Source organism: Argopecten irradians, chromosome 1 (genome assembly GCF_041381155.1).
Source record: "Argopecten irradians isolate NY chromosome 1, Ai_NY, whole genome shotgun sequence".
NCBI classification, from domain to species: domain Eukaryota; kingdom Metazoa; phylum Mollusca; class Bivalvia; order Pectinida; family Pectinidae; genus Argopecten; species Argopecten irradians.
In genome coordinates this window covers 21,600,527-21,613,990 of record NC_091134.1, presented here as the reverse complement: position 1 = coordinate 21,613,990, position 13,464 = coordinate 21,600,527, and the positions used below count along the sequence as shown (strand labels likewise).

General features: G+C 34.7%; 1 pseudogene; it reads left to right on the top strand.

Moving 5' to 3' along the window:
- Positions 1-407: 407 nt before the first annotated feature.
- On the top strand, positions 408-13,464 carry LOC138320695 (uncharacterized; annotated as a pseudogene).

Genomic DNA, 13,464 nt, shown 5'->3' with positions numbered 1-13,464 from the left:
TTTCTTTACACTACACACTTCATATGGTTGTTTATCGTTATGACTGACATTTTCCTTACCACAACCTTGCTTCATTACGTGACTAAAGTATTTTCGGTCTAGATGCCATCGATCACAACTGCTAGGTCGTCATATTGTTACGCATGACAGGTTATACGTAATTATAATTGATTGACGTCTCATTATCAGCGGCGTTCTTTTGATGAATAGACGGGGAAAAACATCTGCTAAACAGCAGAATTTCGATACAAGTTTAATGCAATGGTGACAGGTATACACATATGGGTACAATATATAGTCCTAACCAAACGGCCACCTCGATCAAACTATGTCAAATAAAGCTTTAAACACGTGATGTAGTCAACCGTGACCACTTTCTTTACCACGTGATTCTTTATTTACCTGTCTGAGCTGTATAGCCTGACGAACAAGTCGTTGTCATAAATCTGGTACATTGGTGCTGGGCCAGCGGCGTAGACTGTTAATTTCAGCGTTGTGTGTTCTCTATATATGATACATCAGTATTCTTACAGTTCATACCACAACTTTAACAGCGATGGAGGGATTGCGTCACAGTATTCTAGGATTGATCTCTGTTTGGGTTTTAACGTGGCAAGGTAAGTTATCGATGATCCGGTTTAATATTTACCTGTGTACAGTTAGATCTGTTCACTGTTCGATTTTAGGTGAGTGATCGGCTCAGTGGCGTGGGGGGAAGGGGTTATATACAGTGCATTTTTTTTCTATTCTGGTGCTGGAATAGATAAAAGTAGATAGGTTAAAAACATGATAAAAATGAGGTGTTTATTTGTGAGTGGGGGCTTCAAGGGCTACGTTGTTTATGTTTGCCTTGAAGCCCTCCAGTGTAGTGTTATATATTGTCTATATTGGTTTACACTTTGCCATAAATCGTTTTTAGCCTGTGATCCTGTCAGTTAAGTATCTGCATTTCTTTTTTAATCCAGAAAGAAAATCTTTTAAATAAAATCCAAATAGTCAGTAAGGATGACATGCGTCCGATATTAGTATACACCATAATTAATATATATCGTAGTCTCTCTCTGCTGTGCTTTGTTGATTTATGTTGTGGTCAGTAATATAAGCTTGGATACTGACCATGGTTGACCAATGGCTAGTTGGTGACAAGGTACGGTTTGTGAAAAAAAGTTTGCCATCACAATAACAAATCTCAAATAAGCATGTTGTCCTATATATTAGCACTATAATGTGGTAAATCTGTTATATTTGGTATATGTATATATATAAATATTTATATGGGTTAAACCTTCTTTGATGTACCATAAGCAGGCATTGTTTACAAATAATGTAGGCATTGACTATTCTAACATATTCATGAACCTATATATACGAGGTCATATGCATGGGCATATCTATCAATCGGGCCATTCGACAAAGACGAAACTGTACATAATAATAATTCGTTGTCCATTAATTGTATATGTACATTGCATGTGTTAGAATATTGATACGACTATTTAACTAGCATAATAATCATAATAATAATAATCATCATCATGATCATCATCTTTTTCTTCTTCTTCCTTCTTCCGAACACCACGTTTGTATAGTTTGCCTTCCCTGCCATTAAAAGTAATTTGTTATTCACCTGTACGATTGTTTAAAAGACAAGACTCTATTACAGTTTTTAATTACTTAAAATCATTTGGTTTACCACATATACATGACTCATAACATTGTGATTATTTTATGTTTAAATATGCAAATATCTCAACTCTAATTCACTATTCATTTTCTCGTTCGTTTCAAAACTGGGAAACCCCAAATTATATAATAACTGTTTCAGTAAATCTTAAGGTAAATCTGATACTTTTGTCCTCTGAGGGACTGAAATAAAGGATTCGGGCAGACGGTTGGTCGTGTGCTTTGCTTGTAGGGTCCGTTAAAATGTATAAGGGTAAATCGAAAAGTATGGAATTAATTTTCTTTTAATGTTCTCGCTGTTATCGAATTTACAATTCAGTCATCTGCAAGACAGCAGTTTTATAATGCCATTCAAGTCTATCATCAGTTGTCATATATAAAATTTGCATTGATCCACATGCTTACATAATATTACCTAATCCACGATATACTCCCATTGTTCTTTAGAGTTATAGTTATATTTCTACATTTCAAGTACAATAGTACACGAGAATGTAAAACACATTAATAAAGACTGAGATAAATATATTGGTATCTATGATGAATTCATTGCTATCGCATGGGTTCAATCAGCTCATAATTCTCCTTTGACAAGATGTGAAATATATTTTATATATTCCTAGATAAAGTTTACCAGTTACTAAATGCAATGAACTTTTGTACAATTATTGAAGAGATCATATTTTATTATGCAAACGTTTTTTTTTATGTCTCAATGAGTTACCGGCTGTTAATGCTGATCAGGTATTGCACTCAACCTTATGTGTGTCTTTATATTCTGGTCTGGAAATAATTGGATGATTCTTACCTTCATTATTTGGGAATCACTTGGTCAATATAGATTTTGTTATAAGATCTAGGTGGGAAATCGGCCAATTGTAGTGGTGCGTTTGGTTTCATATTTCAATATACCTGCTATTATGTTAGAAGCAAAATACTTTCTGTCTAGGTAGAATAAGAACAGCATTTACATCACCAAATGTCTTGGATATAAAAAAAAAGTAAAAAAAAAGATAGAGCGATTTATTTCAAACCTCTTCAAGCATTTCAGCGGACTCGGATTTACTTCTTGGTTTAAGTGAAAGATGTCATCTTCCTGGACTTCGTAAAATACCCATTCGTACGACGTACATCAAAATAAAAAAATGTGAGTCAGATATATAAATAGCTAAATCACCCAACCGTATCAGCTATTGTCACCAACAGTAGTTAAACACGCCTACACTTAAGTGATTTATTTAGGTCAAACTTGGGGATTTCTGGTGCTTTCAGACGTAGGCCCGCAATTATAAGGATGCATATATTAAATAACGTAATAAAGTATGGAATTAATTTTCTTTTAATGTTCTCGCTATTATCGAATTTACAATTCAGTCGTCTGCAAGACAGCAGTTTGATGATGCCATTAGTCTATCATCAGTTGTCATATATAAAATTTGCATTGATCCACATGCTTACATGACATTATCTTGATCCACGATATACTCCCATTGTTCTATAGAATTACAGTTATATTTCTACATTTCAAGTACAATAGTACACGAGAATGTAAAACACATTAATAAAGACTGAGATAAATATATTGGTATCTATGATGAATTCATTGCTATCGCATGGGTTCAATCAGCTCATAATTCTCCTTTGACAAGATGTGAAATATATTTTATATATTCCTAGATAAAGTTTACCAGTTACTAATTGCAATGAACTTTTGTAAAATTATTGAAGATATTAATTTTTATTATGCAAACACTACGGTTTGTGCTGTTGTTTTTTTATGTCTCAATGAGTTACCGGCTGTTAATGCTGATCAGGTATTGCACTCGACCTTATGTGTGTCTTTATATTCTGGTCTGGAAATAATTGGATGATTCTTACCTTCATTATTTGGGAATCACTTGGTCAATATAGATTTTGTTATAAGATCTAGGTGGGAAATCGGCCAATTGTAGTGGTGCGTTTGGTTTCATATTTCACTATACCTGCTATTATGTTAGAAGCAAAATACTTTCTGTCTAGGTAGAATAAGAACAGCATTTACATCACCAAATGTCTTGGATATAAAAAAAAAAAGTAAAAAAGATAGCAGCGATTTATTTCAAACCTCTTCAAGCATTTCAGCGGACTCGGATTTACTTGGTTTAAGTGAAAGATGTCATCTTCCTGGTCTGCGTAAAATACCCATTCGTATGACGTACATCAAAATAAAAAAAAATGTTAGTCAGCTATATAAATAGCCAAATCACCCAACCGTATCAGCTAATGTCACCAATAGTAGTTAAATACACCTACACTTAAGTGATTTATTTAGGTCAAACTTGGGGATTTCTGGTGCTTTCAGACGTAGGCCCACAATTATAAGGATGCATATATATTAAATAACGCTCACAAACTTTTTGACTTTGAATGTAATTCCTTATTTCTGTCAAAGGTATTACATTCATGATAGTTGAAGTACATAATGGGGCATCAGTTGACATTATATCTTCATCCATCGACGTTAGCTTGACCTTTTCCCTATTACAAATGTATATATTGGTACCGTTTCACAAAACTTCGTGATTTATGAATTTTCGTAAATAGAACTGTAAAGTATTATGCTTTAACATCAAAACAACGACTACGATGACGATAAGCTGACCTTAAATAAAAATGATGACGACAACGAATTTGACCTAAAATGAAAATGATGACGACGACGTCGACGATGATGACGATAATGATGTTTCTGAGGAGTTGATACATGATAAATAAAGATGTGCTGTGTAATGTATTCCCTGACCATTACATTGTGTACCTACATGCTTATCCGTGTAGATATATCAGTTTATTGTCGTTATGTCCCTAGATTACGCTCTATAACCATGTTAGTGGTGACACAGTCATCTTACATATTTCGCGAGTCCCTTCAGGTAACCAAGGAAACACAGCTCCCGACTCTTTACAACGGACGCTTGAAATTTGCATATTTCTCAGTTTCATAAAAACTCATGGAACGATGTATTGTCCATCAATTAACAAGTTCAATCATTGTAGATAACTCTTAGTTGCCCTTGGGGAATACATTTATTAGGTTGAGGGCAGAATGGGTTTTACTTGATAACCCACAAGAAAATATCTAAATCTTTGATGGTAAGTTCACCCATAACATAATCTCTCGAGGAATGCTGATCTCGAGGGCTATACATAAATACTCTGGGCAAACATTAAATCCCGAGCCAGTACAAGTATGGGTCCATATACCTTACAGTGAACAATATGTGTATATATAAGTGTCGACGGAATAGGATGTACAGGTACGTATATATATAGGTATCTATCTTAAGGCTACACGTGCGGTAAACAACAATAGACAGGTGTGGTGGCAAGTCGTTATCGAAGTTGTGATACACTAATATGACATCTACATTAGTGTTTATTACATAAAAAGGGTTAGCGGCAGCTCGATCCAAGCCCTAGCCGACCAAGTCTTGATCGCGATGACACTCAATATTTTACTTATAGCCATCAACCTATTCTTCTAGGTACTACTAGGTACTATATTTTAGCTGGCATCAGTTCTGATAATAAAAGCAAAGCGTTTGCAAACCAAATTTTGTTTACATATCCTGTTGCCAATTACTAGTCGAATGTCGAAGGTTTATCTTCCGGGAAAAGCGGCTTCCATCATTATCCAAAACCTAGCACATTCAGAATTGGTCATAGAAAGCCTCGATGACAATAAAAAAATTGATATCGTGTAGATGTTTAAAATGTTACTCAATTGTCTGAACAACAACAGAAGAGAACTTCTCTGACTCGATTTCGGTAGTCTAGTATTCACAGGTAAGAAGTGTTACAGCTCATCAAGAATTCATCTGCCCAGGTAAATATACAACTGTAAATCAATAAATGGCAGCGTGTGGAATAAGCAGGCCATCGATAGAAAGAAAAACTACATACGTTGTCCCTATGTGGAATACCTTAGGTTTCTGTTTCTCTTACATACCTTCTTGACTTGTGTATGTGTCTTTTTTCTCTTTTCATTGGGTAACAAGTGGATAGTACTCAATATATCAGTATCCACATGTTGATGGCAATGATAGGGGCTCTACCACCATCCTCTGTCACCCATCCAACAGAACAATCAGACGTATTGTTCTTTCCTTTCTTCTTTTTAACAAGAGCGTCGACTTAACATTTTTTTCGTTTTCTTTTTTCAATTGGATTTATTCATCAAAAATACTAAACTTGCAGATTAGATGTTTGTGCGTTTTGAATGTTGTTATTATTGTTGCTATTCATCTTATGTACGGTACAAATGTACGTAGTTTTACCTAGCAAAGGTAAAGGTTGTATCGTTCAAGAAGCGATAGGTGTCAACTCGCACGGTAAAACCACAGCTAAGACATGGACTGACTGATGGTTGTGTGATATTACATACGCCCCAGCAGTTCCTTACATATTATATATCATGTATTAAAGGCAATGGCATGCATTAAAATGGTCTGCGGTTATAAATGTATCGTTATCTTTTGATAAAAACACCGATCAATGAAGTGTCATCTAATTAATAATTCAAGTCATTATTAGCGAATATGTCCATTGTACTTATCATGATAACGAATCAGGATATGTTTACTTATGTAATATGAATGTCACACGTTTAGTTGAGAATGAGTCATGTTTTGATGGTGGACAGTCCAGAGTTTCTGGAGAAAAATACGACCTACAATTATCAAATACTAACAGAGACAAGTGCCCAAGTATATAGACCAATACCTTAATGCTTACTTACGAATCGACCGCACTAGCCTCTCAGATAGTATGGACAATTTTAGAGAAATTCCAATAAAAATATATTAAATATATTTCAACAGAAAAAAAGCTCATTGCTCATTGAAAATTTTATATTATTATAATTAAGTTTGAGAACAGGGCGTACCCTGTCACGATGTCTTTTGTGTTTGTATATCACATGAATGCCTTTACAACTTCACCATGACCTATATTTGGTTTATGTGTAGATAAAGGTAAACTGAAGGACACAAATGTTGTCATAACCGGTTGGTTTGGTTGATACGACAATCATAGAGTATTAACTTAACATTTAGTAACACCAACATATGAGGTGGAACTATACAGAGGATACGTACTTTCTTTTTAAACTGGTTCTGTAACATTAAAACCGGCTTTGTACCGAAATCTAAAACACCGCCAAATATCGACTAAACATACTATATTATGTTGATGTGTCAAAGTATTGTATGTTTCCAGTATTCATTTTTCGAGCCGAACAATTGTCTAATCGAACCAAATCCCGAACAATATTTTCCCACATAAATAGTACGTCCTGAAATGGTCAAAAGAAGTAGCAATGACGTAATTTCGGCAGGGACTATTTTCTCTTCCATGTCTTCATGAAGGCATTATTTTTAGATATATAATAGATAACATAATGGTATTAGAAATAAAAAGTGATTCTATAAAATTCTGCTGCTCTCCTCTTTCCATCAACTGTCTATCAATTGATCATTGTAAGCATATGTCCAGATGTATTGAACGGCTTTTGCATTCAAATGCCAAGTGATGGATAACTTGTATCTATGACCATTGCTTGTTTCATCCGCTTTCTTATTGGAGAGCAATTTTGAAACTGACGTGGAAAACCGATACGACTATTAGCAATACTAACCTCGTATATTGCCAGCTGATGCTAGCTGTCAGATAGGGCAAGGAAATAGCAGAGCGTTTCCTGGACATTTTATTGTTATCGAATTATTAGTTTATTATGGCTTTTTACCTTACAAGGGACCTATAGAATATCAAATTTTTGTTTCCAACATTCAATAAATTTCAAACTTGATTTTAGCGAGACATGTAAGATGCACTCCTTGGCATTTCTTCATAATTAAAAATATTTAAATGAAGCTGTATGATCTTGTGAAGAACTCCGGGGTTACAACAGCTGACACAGATAAATACTATTTTTGAAAGTGTCCTTTAATCTATACTGTAATTATGACTTATTAGCCTAGCATCTCTCACTGACAAAGCACTGATCATGACAATTAAGCAATCGAAACAAAGCAATTAATGAAATCGTATTGGTAGTTAGTTATTAATTAATTGTATAACATTAAACAATTTCCATCAGGTTTTCTTTTCCATTTCCAGTATCGTCTGCGTACACCTCAAGTGAATGGTACCGTTGTCCGTTAAATCTTGCTCGGAATGGCTACCTTAGGACTCACGATGGTCATTGTTATGAATTCATCACTAACGAACTATATTGGGGAGCCGCTAGCTCAGCCTGTGGTAACAAGGGCGGTCATCTGATCGAGATTCGAAACCTGGCAACTCAAAAGTTTGTCGAGCGGAGTCTCCAAGATCTGAACTGGTCAACAAATGGTATATGGATCGGAGCCCATGATACCGCTCAGGAGGGGACTTGGAGGTGGACCACAGGTATAGATAATGTATACAATTTAAAGAAAAGTTATTATATGTAAATGAGACAATATCATCTTTCATTCAAAATAAGTCAATATTGTTTATAACAAGCGTTCTCATTGGGTTAAAGTTTCCATTTGGTAAATGTGACAATGCTTGCGATTGGCTGCTAATACAGCGGTGAAATGATTTCTCAGAGAAAACAGTCCATCATTGTCGATTGTAATAGAAGGTGTGCAGAAAAGTTGAACGTTATATTTGAATAAGGCAATTATTGTGCGTTCATTACACATTCTATTTGCTAGAAATGGAAATATGTTTGGTAGTTGATTTACATGTTTGTCTCGATTTGATAAGAACATTAATGAAATGAGAATATGAATAATTATAAGTAAACTGCATTTTCGATAAATACACAAAAGAATAACGATATAAACTAGACAAAATATCGGTACAAAATATCACCCAACGAAAGCGCCATGTAATAACGATTCCCTGCTATTTATCCTCAAGATATTTGACGAAGAAGTTCTCGTCTCTAAACCTTCATGCTGATTGTCAGAACTTGTTGTTTGTAGGTGATCCCGTTACCTGGAATTACTGGGACTCTGGACAGCCGGAAAGCTGTTTCTTTCTTTGTATAGAGGATTGTGCCAATATGCGCCTAAATCACAACTACAAATGGCATGACAAGCCCTGTGATAGCTTCAGTTATCATTACACCTACATATGTCAGTATGGTAAGTGTTAGCAGATACTTGATGACACTCACGAAAATATAGTAGGTATCAAACTGTGAGAGTTGATAACCCTTTGTGGAAAAAAAGATGGAAATATGTTAATCAACAATCTTCGGTAACTACAAATTACTGACAAACTCAATCAAATAACGAAATATTATTCAAATTAAGGAATGATGCAATTATTGTCAATTTTTCTAAACTTACCTTGTTTCAGATATGGGCCCAGTTTCAACTACGACGACCACAAGTACCACAACCACCACTCCAACAACCACAACTACCACTCCAACAACCACAACCACCACTCCAACAACCACAACTACCACTCCAACAACCACATCTACCACTCCAACAACCACATCTACCACTCCATCTACCACAACCACCACTCCAACAACCACATCTACCACTCCAACACACTACAACTCCAACAACTACCACAACTACCACTCCAACAACCACAACTACAACTCCAACGACCACAACTACCACTCAAACTACAATACCCACAACAACTACCACATCTACAACCATATCTCCCACGTCATCTACAACTTCCAGAGACAGCGGAGAAGGACCCGTAGCCCAAGGTAATAATGTCACTTTTACAATTATAAATAAGGATGAACCATTAACATATCTGTTTTCATATCCACTTATGTGCCATGTAATCAATTTATAGTCTCACACAAAGCGGTAATTTTGGAGAAAATACTCATCATTTAAAAATATAAGAAACGGAAAAGAAAGGAAAATTTCGAAAAAAGTGTATCATACTTGTATTAACATTTTTTTTGTAAATTTGGTTTTTCAGGCCGAGTTTCTCCAGAGGCGTTCAGTACTGGTAAGATATCCACCAATGATATGCTCATTAGGTAAACCAGAACAGCTCTATGACTTTAATACAACACAGTACAATATGGCCATCTCACTGTTGTTATTTCCTGATAAGATTGAAATTTTGTTTCCATACAATCGTTTCGTTTTGTTAAGTTCGAAGGATATTTCATATGCTTAAATGTCTGATATAACGTCGGTTAATGATAATTAAGTGAACTACAGGTGCATTTCAAAGTAAAAAAATGATCTAATATTTTGTTACGTGAAATTTTATTCGTTTACCCACTAATATCACGAATGATGTAATTTGTTTCTCAATCATGTAAGAAATTATTTGATTGTTCTGATAAAACATTTCTGTTACAGATGTTCTGATTGGCCTGATTGTTGGACTACTAGTGGCTGTCTGCATCATCATTGCGCTTGTAGGATTTCTGCTTTTGAGAAGGTAATATATAAATACTACCCACATTAGGGGGTGACAGAGCCTACTGTCACCCCGAGAATATCCCTGTCACCCAAGTTTTTGAAAAAAATATTGATAAACAGACTAAATTGGCAAAACCAGATAAATTTTGAAGCCTCGCTTCAAAAAACAAAGATGGCGTCGAAAAAGAAACGACTGTGTATCTTTTTGGGGTGGTTAATGTTTTACACTGTCAAAAACACACTATCACCCGTTGCTATTGGGGTTGTTACGAACGTGTCTATTGTCTCCTATTGTTATAATGCTAACTGCCGTGTGATAGCGTGAAATACCAAATATCTCTCGACCAATCAGGATTCTCACTTGAATTTTAATAATATCCTTTATGCATAATAAGCATACTATGGGGGTTGTTCGTTTTATCAGAAGAATATAGATTTTAACTACCAAAACGTACATTTTGTTTCATTTTTCGCTGTCCTCTGTTTGATATTCCTTATATGTCTTATTAGGATAAAAGAAAATTCAATTATTTACTCCTGTGAATTGAACGTTATAAAACATGTTATACTTACAATGGTTCACAGATAAAAGAAACGTCTAGCTAATCTGTATATCGAACTTTAATACTGTAGTTTGGAGCACTGAACCAAAACGTGAATAGTAATCTTACTGTCCTATTGTTACTTTAGACTTTTGTTATTTTGTACAATATGCTGTTTTAGTTATAGATATATACAGTAAGATAACTTACTCAAAACTAGTGTGCCTAAAGGGTGACATCTATTGTCATTTTTACTTACAGATGTAAACTTTCAGAGAAGAATCGTAATGCTAGTATTCCCAATGGCTTCGACAACGTAGGATATTCTGTGAGTACAGATCATGTCTCTATAGCTCAGAGAGCACAAATGACTGACTCTAGAGCAACAGAAAACCTCTACGTCACTGCTTCTGATCCTACGTCACAAGACAATCCATATGACAACACACAGTATGACCTACCCAGGAAGCTGAATATCAAAAACGTTGATTCCGGTAAAACATTCAGCAAATCAGACTATCTGAATGCTTTACCTGACCTTCAGGTTGACCTTTCCAGTAAGAAAGGGGCTTGTGGTGGACACTATGATACCATGAAGACAGAGTTTGACGACGACGATGATGATTCCGTATTTAAAGAGAGTTTTGATCAACATTATGTGGAAATCCCGGATGCCAAACATAACAACGATGACTATGCGTCTACTATGACGTCGGCAAAATCGAATCAGTATGATGACATTGATATGAGCAGAGAAAACACATTGAATAGTGAGACAGAGAATTACCTACGAACATATCAAACAGATAGTCTAGCTAAACCTCCCATTGACTTTTACAACAACCTACAGGACGGAAAGTGATGCTGTCTCTTAACGGTTATCTCCCTTTGAATGTTCTTCAGTCATTAATTAATCCGATTTCTGTCTTTGATACGCTCATTTATAATTTCTCTAAGTGACATTACAGTCAGCCTATGATTGTAACTAAATTGAATGCTACACTGTATTCCAAAGAATTTTACAGAGATTGTACCTTACCACAAATATGTTACTTGAATAGATTAATAATTTATTTAAGAAGCGACATGGCTTAACAAAGTAAGTACAATACATGTGCTTAGTTCAGAGATTTTCCTCAAAATTAAATATGAACACACTAGCCCAATAAGTATAAGCGCATTCGCAAGAACTGTGTTAACAACATTACAAAATACTATTAGCAAAGTCAAATTAGCGCCAAAATTATTAAATTATATTGTTAACATTTAAAGTACTTAATATATTAAGTAGCCTCCCTGTGATATATCTAAAATGTCTGAAGTGTTGCAAAGGTATTTAGTTCATGTACAGCTACTCCTGAGCAACCGGTTGTTGTGACAAGAGGAAAGTACCTTTGTAGACTGATGTCGTGAATCGTGAACAATACACCTTAGATACTGATATGGCGACAACGTGATTAAGCATCGTTCACATTGTAAAACATTGCTAGCCTTGGCTAACATTAACATGCTCAGTTTTATGTTTCACGATAAACAGAAAAGATGGTTATTGTTATTAAAGATATTTTTGGATCGGGTAAGGAAAGCCAAATTAGCTCTCCAACGGCTCGATGTTTTCGTCTTTCTCAAATTATAGCTCATATTTGAAGACAATAGCCATGCTTTCTTTTTATCTTGCAATATTAAACGTAAACGAATTGAATTTAAACATCAACACTAAAAAAGTAAAATAAAGAGTATTATGGAAGATTCTGAAAGCTCGGTTTAGTATCCTTTGTCTTACTGAGCTAATTATAATAATTTTGCCTCTTAAGAATAAATATCAGTTTGATAAAAAAACGTATGATATTCAAAAGACTGATGTCGACATAATTAATGGTTTATGATCGAAATTCATTAAATTCATCGCTCATAAAATGTATCTTCAGTCTACATTAATTGTGACAATACCATTTCTAATATATCAGACCCTGTGGTGATATGAAAAACCATCATATTAGATACTTAAAGGGACATCACTCTATCTATTGGCTGTTACTGTGACATTTTTTGTTCGCATATACTAGACTTTTACCCGGTATGAAAAATTGTCGCGGTTCCTAATTTTGTTTTTTTGGTTTTTGTTTGTGTTTGTTTGTTTGTTAAATTTATTCATGAAAAAGGATAAACTCATGAAATTACATTTAAATGATTCACTGTTGTTTTCATAACAATGCTTTATAAGTGCTATAATGAAATATAAACAATAGATCAACCACACAGTATCTCACCATTACCAAATAATCTATGTATTTTCAAGCTTCTCCTGTTTGACCTCTTATTTGCAGGTATTTTCGGACGATCTCCGATGTGTGTAGTGATATGTGTGCAAACCACATTGTATAAGCCGCTGTGTGCAATATATATGTGTATGGTAGTGTGCGTGTGTAATTTCGAGTCATGAGTATGATCTTGTTCATGTCATTATATGCTATTATACAACGCAGTCAAAGTAATATGTCTTACGAGATTATTTAGATTTTACTGAATCCTGATGTTGGTTTTGTATATTGCCAGTGTTCAAACCTAGGTCACTGTCCAATGGAAACTTGAAAAAAAAGCCATAAATGAAAAACACATGTCAACAAAAAATCAAATATTTAATCAAAAGTGCACAGATTATAAGTGCTATATTGTGATATAATTGGAATCAACTGTTGTTATATTACTTGTTTTTATTAGTGACGACTATTGTTATTGATTAATCTACATCCAAGTTGTCAACCTCATTCCTCCATTAAAAACGTCTTCATGAC